The following is a 10,327-nucleotide window of genomic DNA, read 5'->3' as shown; positions in this document are numbered from 1 at the left end:
AAAATCTCTAGCTTGTTTTGAAAACCAGAAAAGCCAGGGAGCCATCTCACATTAAATACCACCACATAAAGCTGTGGGTCACTTATTTTCCAACTCTGCACTACCAAAAGTGGAATTCAAATGTACTACTTTAAAATTAGAGCCAACATTTAAAATTAGGAAGATGATGCAGTGTCCTACTTTGATTTGAGGAAAAAGGACAAGTTCTTAATACAGTAAAATTAAAAAAAAATGTAAACATCTTTAGAAACCCCTAAGTATGTGTGAGTTTGTATAAAATTAGTATAATTATAATATTTAAAACTATTAAAAATAAGATTCCTATCTTACCTTTCTTTTGGTACTAGTCTGTTATTTTTTAAGGGAAAAACTAAAATGAAAGGATTTTGTGCAGACTGTAAAGTTTCATAACCCAATCCCATTTTCTGCTCTGCAACTTTCCCACCCTGCCATTGACTCTTGTTGGCAGGAGGCAGAGTAAGTTTTAGTTCTGGTCATCAAAATGACAGGCCAACAAAAGCACAGCTGATAGGGAAACAGAATTCTTCCCCAAAAGAAAATGTATTTGCGACAATTTGGTGTGCAAAATCTTTCAAAGGCACCTCTTCTCCCTTTGGTGGTGGTAGTAGTGTGGAACTTATATGCTTTTCCTAGAAGTAAGGCTGCAATCTTAGTCAAATAGGGAAAGTAGATTTTTTTTTTTAATTTTAAAAAATCATTTTTATATAAAGCAGGAAAAACATATCTTCCTCTTTGAAAAGGAAAAATGTTAACAAGGAAACAGTGATGTAAATGGACCATACCTATTCACTGTCAGTAGGGAAACTGAGAGGTACAGCACCTTGGAGGGCAGTGTGGTGGTTCCACGGGGAGGCTAGGGATAGGGTTGCCATATGATCCTGAAACCCCACTGCTCAGTATATACCTGGAGGAACTGAGTATGGGGACATGAATAAACATTTGCACACTGGTGTTTATGGCAGCAGTGTTTTCAATCCAGGGGTGGAAGTGGCCTAAAGGTACAATGACTGAGAAATGGAAGGGGGAACGATGGTGTATACATACAATGGACTACTGAGTGGCTAAAAGAAGGAATGAAGTTATGAGGCATGCAACTAAGTGTATGAAGCTTGAGGACTGTTTGTTGAATGAAATGTCAGGAACAAAAGGACAAATATTATCATGCTTCAGTCATACGGACTAACTATGATATAAAAACTCAATGAATTGAAGTCTCTGTTCATTTTTAAACAGTGTTCTAGTTTGCTAGCTGCCAGAATGCAATATACCAGAAATGGAACGGTTTTTAAAATGGGGAATTTAATAAGTTGCTACTTTACAGTTGTAAGGCTGAGAAAATGCCCCAATTAAAACAAGTCTATAGAATTGTCCAATCTAAAGCATCCAGGGAAAGATACCTTGGTTCAAGAAGACCAGTGAAGTTCAGGGTTTCTCTCTCAAGTGGAAAGGCATATGGCAAATACAGTCAGAATGTCTCTCCCATCTGGTAAGACACATGGTAAACACAGTCAGGGTTTCTCTCCCGGCTGGAAGGGCACATGATGAACATGGTGTCATCTACTAGCTTCCTCTTCAGCTCCCTGGGAGGCATTTTCCTTCTTCATCTCCAAAAGTCACTGGCTGATGGACTCTCTGTTTCGTGGTGCTGTGGCATTCTCTGCTCTCTCAGATTCTCTCCAAAATGTTTCCTCTTTTACAGGATTCCAATAAACTAATCAAGACCCAACCAAATCCAGCTTAACAACCACTCTTGATTGAGTCACATCTCCAGGGAGATGATCTAATTACAGTTTCAAACATACAGTATTGAATAGGGATTAGAAGAAATGGCTGATTTTACAAAATGGGATTAGGATTAAAACATGGTTTTTCCAGGGTACATACATCCTTTCAAACCAGCACAAACAGTTTTATTCACACATCCTGCAAAACAACTTAAGTGTATAGATGCCTTCACTACCACAATCTATATGAAGATATATCCGTTTCTTCCACAAAGAATCCATACCCCTCCCCCACTCCCCCACTCCCCCACTCCCCTACTTGCTGACATTTAGTTTTGGCATATAATGCCTTTGTTACATTCAGTGGAAGCATATTACAATGTTACTGTTGACTATAAACCCTAGTTTACATTGATTGCACATTTTCCTGTATACCATCTATTGTCAACATCCTGCAATGTTGACATTCATTTGTTCTTCCTCATGCAAAAACATTTATTTGTACGTTTAATCACCATCACTGTCCACTCTAGGCATTCCTAAATTATACAACCTCAGTCTTTATTCTCTTTCTTTCCTTCTGTTTTCATATGTGGCTCCAGCCCTTCTCCCTCAATCATACTCCCATTCAGCTTCATTCAATGTACTTGTATTATTGCGCTACAATCAGGTACTGTCCATTTCTGAATTTTTACAATCAGTCCATTGCACAATCTGTATTCCTTCAGCACCAATCAGCCAATCTGTACCCTATTTCTATTTCCTGATAACCTGTGTTCTTAACTTCAATTCTCAAAGTTCATTCATAAATGTTAGTTCATATTAGTGAAACCATACAGTATTTGTCCTTTTGTTTCTGGCGAATTTCACTCAGCATTATATCCTCAACATTCATCCATGTTGTTACATGCTTCATGATGTTATTCTGTTGTACAGCTGTGTAATATTCCATCATATGTATATGCCACAGCTTGTTTAGCCACTCATCCATTGATGGACATTTAGGCTGTTTCTGTCTCTTGGCAATCATAAATAATGCTGCTATAAACACTGGTGTGCAAAGGTCCATTTGTGTCCTTGTTCTCAGGTCCTCTGAATATATACCTAGTAATGGGACTGCTGGATCAGCATTTATGTACTTTGCTTCCTGAGGAACCACCAAACTGCCTCCCAGAGTGGTTGTACCATTTTACATCCTACCAATAGTTGATAAGTGTGCTTCTTTCTCCACATACTGTCCAGCACTTGTTTTCTTTTTTTTTTTTTTTCAATAATGGCCATTCTAGTAGGTGCCAGATGATATCAAACTGTGGTTTTGATCTGCATTTCCCTAATAGCCAGTTAAGTTGAGCATCCATGTGCCTTTTAGTCATTTGTATTTCCTCTTCTGAGAAGTATCTGTTCATGCCTTTAACCCATTTTTTAATTGGGTTGTTTGTTTTTTTGTTGTTGAGTTGAAGAATCTCTTTATATATTCTGGATACTAAGCCCTTATCTTATATGTGTTTTCAAAATATTGTCTCCCATCATTTTTTGATGCACAAAAGTGTTCAATTTTGAGGAGTTCCATTTACCTATTTCTTTTTCCAATTTCATGCTTTGTAGGTAAGTTCTAGGAAACTGCCTCCTATTTAAAAAATTTATAAGATAAATCCCTACATTTTCTTCTAAAAGTTTTATGGCCTTAGGTCTAATATTTAGGTCTTTGATCCATTTTGAGTTAATTTTTGTATAAGATGTGAGATATGATCATTTTCATTCTTTTGCATATGGATATCCAGGTCTCAAGCACTATTTATTGGAGAGGCTGTTCTGTCCCAAGTGGGTTGGTTTGACTGCATTATCAAAGATCAATTGTCCACAGATGAAGAGTCTATTTCTGAACACTTTATTCGATTTTATTGGCCACTATATTTATCTTCATGCCAGTACTATATTATTTTGACCACTGTACTTTTGTAATATGCTTTAAATTCAGGTCGTGTGAGAACTACTACTTCATTTTTCTTATTCAAGATTTTTGTTAGCTATTCGGGGCACCCTTTCCTTCAAATAACTTTGGTGTTTTTTTTTTATTTCTGCAAATTAAGCTGTTGGGACTTTAATTGGTATTGCGTTGATTCTCTAAATCAATTTGAGTAGAATTGGCATCTTAACTATATTTAGTCTTCCAATCCATAAAAGCAGCATGCTCTTCCAATTATTTAGGCCTTCCATTATTGCTTTTAGCAATTTCTTTGTTTAGGTCTTTTGTATCCTTAAATTTATCCCTAAATATTTGATTCCTTTGGTTGCTATTGTAAATGGATTTTTTTTCTTGATTTCCTCCTCAGATTGCTCATTACTAGTGCATAGAAACACTATTGATTCCTGGGTGTTGATCTTCTACCCTGCCACTTTGCTGTACTCAATATTAACTCTAGTAACTTTACTGTAGGTTTTTCGGGATTTTTGATGTATACTATGACATATAGTATCATGTCATCTGCAAACAGTGAGAGTTTTACTTCTTCCTTTCCAAGTTGAATATGTTTTGTATTTTTTGTTGTCTAATTGCTCTGGCTAAAACTTCCAGCACAGTGTTAAATAACAATTGTGACAGTGGGCATCCTTGTCTTGTTCTTGATCTTAGAGGGAAATCTTTCAGTCTTTCCCCATTGAGGATAATATGAGCTGTGGGTTTTTCATATATTCCCTTTATCATGTTGTTAGGAACATGATAGAAGGAATAGAAATTCCCTTCTATTCCTATTCTTTGAAGTGTTTTCTTCAAGAAAGGATGCTGAATTTTGTTAAATGCCTTTTCTGCATCAATTGTGATGGTCATGTGGTTTTTCTGCTTTGATTTATTGATATGCTGTATTACATTCATTGATTTTTTTTTCTTATATTGAACCGTCCTTGCATACCTGGATTAAATCACAGTTGGTCATGATGTATAATTCTTTAATGTGCTGCTGGATTCGATTTGCAACCATTTTGTTGAGGATTTTTGCATCTATACTCATTAAAGAGATTGGTCTGCAATTTTCCTTTCTTGTAGTATCTTTGTCTGACTTTGCTATTAGGGTAATGTTGACTTCACAGAACAAGTTAGGTAATCTTCCCTCCTCTTCAATTTTTTTGAAGCGTCTGAGTAGGATTGGTACTAATTCTTTCTTGAATGCTTGGTAGAATTCACATACGAAGCCATATGGTCCTGGACTTTTGTTTTTTGGGAGCTTCTTGATGACTGGTTAAATCTCTTTACTTGTGATTGGTTTGTTGAGGCTGTCTATTTCTTCTCGAGTCAATGTTGGTTGTTCATGCCTTTCTAGGATGTTGTCCAGTTCATCTGCATTGTCTAGTTTATTAGCATATAGTTGTTTATAATATCCTCTCATCATTGCCTCCTTTATTTCTTCAGGGTTAGTAGTTATGTCTCCTCTTCCATTTCTGATTCTCTCTCTCTCTCTCTCTCTGTCTGTCTCTCTCTCTCTCTCTGTCTCTCTCTCTCTCTCTCTCTCTCTCTCTCTCTCTCTCTCTCTCTCTCTCTCTCTCTCTCTCTCTCTCTCTCTCTCATTTTTGTCAACCTAGCTAAGGGTCCATTGATTTTATTGATTTACTCAAAGAACCCACTTCTGGTTTTGTTTATTTTTTCTATTATTTTCATGTTCTCAATTTCATTTATTTCTGCTCTAATCTTCTTTATTTCTTTGCTTTGCTTTGCTTTGGGGTTAGTTTGCTGTGCTTTCTCTAGTTCTCCCAAATGAACAGTTAATTCCTTGATTTTTGCTCTTTCTTCTTTTTAAATATAGGCATTTAAGGCAATAAATATCCCTCTTAACACTGCCTTTGCTGCATCCCATAGATTTTGATATGCTGTGTTTTCATTTTCAGTTGCCTCAAGATATTTACTGATTTCTCTCATAATTTCTTCCTTGACCCACTGGTTGTTTAAGAGTGTTTTGTTTAGCCTCCTTTATATTTGTAAATTTCCTGGCCCTCTGCTTGTATTGATTTCCAACTTCATTCCATTATGAGCTGAGAAAGTGTTTTGTCTGATTTCAATCTTTTTAAAAAAACGTATTGAGACTTGCTTTGTGACCTAGCAGATAGTCTATGAGCATTTGATAAAAATTGTGTATCCTGCTGTTATGGGGTGAAATGTTCTGCAAAAGTCTGTTAAGTCTAGTTTATTTATCATATTAATCAAATTCTTTGTTTCTTTATTGATTTTCTGTCTAGATGTTCTAGCCATCAATGACAGCAGGGAATTGAAGTCTCCAACTGTTATGTAAAGGTGTCTATTTCTCCCTTGAGTGTTAGTGCCTCATGTACTTTACAATTTTTATGTCTTCTTGTTGAATTATTCCTTTTCTTAATATATATGTCCTTCTTTGTCTCTTTTTTTTTTTAGAGAGAAGGAAGGAAGGATAGAAGGAAGGAAGGAAGGAAGAAAGGGAAACATTTTTAAACATTTTCTTGTTTTTATTGTATTCTGTTTCTCCGTTTTTGTTACATGGGCTGGGGCCGGGAATCGAACCGAGGTCCTCCGGCATAGCAGGCAAGCACTTTGCCCACTAAGCCACCGCGGCCCATCTTCTTTGTCTCTTTTAATTGTTTTACATTTGAAGTCTAATTTGTCAGATAGTTACTCCTGCTCTTTTCTGATTGTTTACATGAAATATCTTTTCCTAACCTTTCACTTTCAATGTATTTTTGTCCTTGGGTCTAAAATAAGACTCCTGTAGAAAGCATATACATGGGTCCTGTTTTTTAATCCATTCTGCTAGTCTATGTCTTTTGATTGGGGAGTTTAATCCATTAACATTTACTGTTATTACTGTAAAGGCAGTACCTTTTTCTACCATTTTGTCTTTTGGATTTTAATGTCATATCTTTTTTTTCTATTTTTACTTTTACTGATAATCTTATTCTACACTCTTCTTCAGAACTCTCTCTTGCCTTTTCCTATCTGCTGTAGTGCTCCCTTTAGTATTTCTTGCATAGCCGATCTCTTGGTCACAAATTCTCCCAGTGATTGCTTGTCTTAAAACATTTTACTCTCCCCTTCATTTCTTAAGGACAATTTTGCTGGATATAGAATTCTTGGCTGGCAGTTTTTCTTTTAGAATCTTAAATATACCATACCACTGTCTTCTCAGAAACCACTGTCCATGATTTCTGCTGAGAAATCCATACATAGCCTTATTGGGCTTCCCTCATATGTGATGGATTGCTTTTCCCTGCTGCCTTCAAAATTTTCTTTCTCTTTGACATCTGACAATCTGATTAATGAATATCTTGGAATATGTCTATTTGGATCTATTCTGTTTGGGGTACATGTCACTTCTTGGATGTGTAGTTTTGTCTTTCATAAGAGATGGGAAATTTTCAGTGATAATTTCCTCCATTAGTCTTTCTCCTCCTTTACCCTTCTCTTCTCCTTCTGGGACATCTACACTTCATGTTGTCACTCATTCCCTGAGACCCTGCTCATATTTTCCCATTCTTTTCCCTACATTTTCTTTTGTGTGTCAGATTTCAGATGTCAAGTTCTCTGGTTCACTAACTTTTTCTTCTGCTTCTTCAAGTCTATTGTAGACAGCCATTGTTCTTTTCATCTCTTCTATTGTGCCTTTCATTCCCATAAGTTCTGTGATTTGTCTTTTCAAACTTTCAAGTTCTTCTTTCATTTGCCCATTGTCTTTATATCTTCTCTCAACTCGATTTGATTTTTGATGAAATTTTCCATGTGCTGGTTTGAAAGGAAGTATGCCCCCTAGAAAAGCCATGTTTTGATCAAAATCCCATTTCATAAAGGTGGAGTAGTCCCTATTCAATACTGTATGTTTGAAACTGTAATAAGATCATCTCCCTGGATGATGTGATTTAGTCAAGAGTGGCTGTTAAACTAGGTTAGGTGATGACATGTCTCCACCCATTTGGGTGGGTATTGATTGGTTTATTGGAGTCCTATGAAAGAGGAAACATTTTGGAGAATGGGAGATTCAGAGAGAGCAGAGAATGCTGCAGCACCACAAAGCAGAAAGTCTACTAGCCAGTGACATTTGGAGATGAAGAAGGAAAATGCCTCCCGGTGGGCTTCATGAAACCAGAAGCCAGAAGAGAAAGCTAGCAGATGATGCCATGTTCGCCATGTGCCCTTCCAGCTGACAGAGAAGCCCTGACCTTGTTCCCCATGTGCCTTCTCACATGAGAGAGAAACTCTGAACTTCATCAGCCTTCTTGAACCAAGGTATCTTTCCCTGGATGTCTTTGATTGGACATTTCTATAGACTTGTTTAAAATTGGGACATTTTCTCAGCCTTAGAACTGTATGCTAGCAACTTATTAAATTCCCGTTTTTAAAAGCCGTTCCATTTCTGGTATATTGCATTCCGGCAGCTAGCAAACTAGAACATTCCATGTCTGCTCTAACATCCTGAATTAATTGTCTCAACTCCTGTATCTCATTCAAAGTTTGAGTTTGTTCCTTTGGTCACATCTTCAATTTTCCTAGTAGGATTCATTATTTTATTTTACTAGTATCTAGGCATTTGATTTCTTTAATTAGTTAATTCTGGAGATTGCTTCTACTTTTACCTAGGATTTTCTTGCTGGATGGCTTTGTTCTCTGTCAGCTCAATCTACTCTAGACCTCTAACATAGGTTCTGTTTAACTGATCAGAATTTTTCAGTTCTTGTTTGTTTCTTGCCCTGCCTATGTGGAGCCTTTTTTTTTTTCAAGAGGGTCCCCTCAGATATTATAGACCCATTAGATTTTCCCTGATCAGACAGACTCACATCTCAGGAGAAGAGTAGCTGGCATTAGTTTTCTCTGAGGGTGAGACCTAGCAGGTTGACACTTTCCTATGAAGACTCTAGACTCTGCTTTTCCTATCCTGCCCAGCATGTGGCAACTTATTTGCTGACAGTTTTTCACCAGAATAAAGCGATGTGGTGCCTTTAACCTCAGTAGACTCTGCCTGCTGGGGGCATGGCTGAGATAGAGGTGAAGCCATAGGATGGCTTTGTTTGTTTTCCAGTGCGTGGAGCTTCAATTCTTTGGAGGGATTCAACCTGTGTAGGACACTACCTTTCGGGAAGATATACCCTTTAGAGAATTAACTCCTTTTACCTACTTTGTCTCTCAGATAAGCATAATCTCACCATTTCCTGGGGCAGTGTTGAAGACTGAGAGTGCTTGCAGTTCTATCTAATGAGCAGCTAAAGAGTAGAATAAAAGCAAAAAAAAAAAAAAACTTTTCTGAGCTGGACCCTTGCTCTTCAGGTTTGTCAATCAAGAGCTTAAGTTGGTTCATGGCTCCATACATCTCCAGGCTCTATGTGCCCCTTTCTTTTGGGTCCAGCCCTTTTCCAGTATTTTGTGCTGTCCAAGTAAAAGAGCCTGTTTTTACTTTTTTTTTCCCCATCAGCCCTGCCCTCTTTACAGGGTCAACACTCCTAGTACCTTTAGTACTTATTTCAAGTTTGTCTGTGCTGGGGGCCTATTTTCAGTAGTCAGAATTTGTTAATTAATTCTGCAATTGGAGCTTGGTTGAGCTAAGCCCCTACTGCTGGCAATATCCTGTTTCCTTTCCCCTCAGGGAACCAGCCTGCTGCGCCTGTGGGGGAGGGGCACTGGCAGCTTGGGGTTCTTACAATTCTGCATGGAGACTCAATCATTCCACCTGGGCCAGATTGGTATACGCTGCGTGTCTGGTGACTGAAGTTCCCCCAGCAGTTGTTCTGTACCATTCCTGGCTATTTACTAGCTGCTCTGGAGGATGAACTAAATTCCACACTCCATTAAACTGCCATCTTGCCCCACCTCAACCAGCCACCATCTCTTAACATGTTTTTGTATCCCCATCCCAACTTCTCAGACTCCAAATACAAGTTTGTTAGAACATTTAAGGTCCCACAGGTATTGAGGCATTCCATTTTTGGTCTTTTGTCTCTTTGTACTTTAGTGTGCTTCAAGGTTATTGATTTTTAATTCTGAGTGATCAACCTGCTATGATTCCTTCCATCTCATTACAGTTATTGAGCAAAGAGGTAACCACATAGCAGAAATGATCTTCAAAACTAAACCCTCCCCTCTCTGCGTGGGACATGACTCCCAGGGGTGTGGACCTTCCTGGCAATGTGGGACAAAGACCCTGGAATGAGCTGAGAATTAACATCAAGGGATTGAGAGAACCTTCTCGACCAAAAGGGGGAAGAGTAAAATGAGACAAAGTGTCAATGGCTGAGAGATTCCAAACAGAGTGGAGAGGTTATCCTGGAGGTTATTCTTACGCATTAAGTAGATATCACCTTGTTGTTCAAGATGTAGTGGAGAGGCTGGAGGGAACTGCCTGAAAATGTAGTGCTGTGTTCCAGTAGCCATGTTTCTTGATGATGATGGAACAATGATATAGCTTTCACAATGAGACTCTGTGAATGTGAAAACCTTATGTCTGATGCTCCTTTTAGCTACTGTATCAACAGAAGAGTAGAACATATGGAATAAAAATAAATAATAGGGGGAACAAATGTTAAAATAAATTCAGTTTGAAATAGTGGCAAATGAAAGTGAGGGGTAAGGGGTATGG

This window comes from Tamandua tetradactyla, chromosome 3, assembly GCF_023851605.1.
Source record: "Tamandua tetradactyla isolate mTamTet1 chromosome 3, mTamTet1.pri, whole genome shotgun sequence".
In the NCBI taxonomy this organism is placed as follows: Eukaryota; Metazoa; Chordata; class Mammalia; order Pilosa; family Myrmecophagidae; genus Tamandua; species Tamandua tetradactyla.
Note: the sequence above shows the minus strand (reverse complement) of the source record.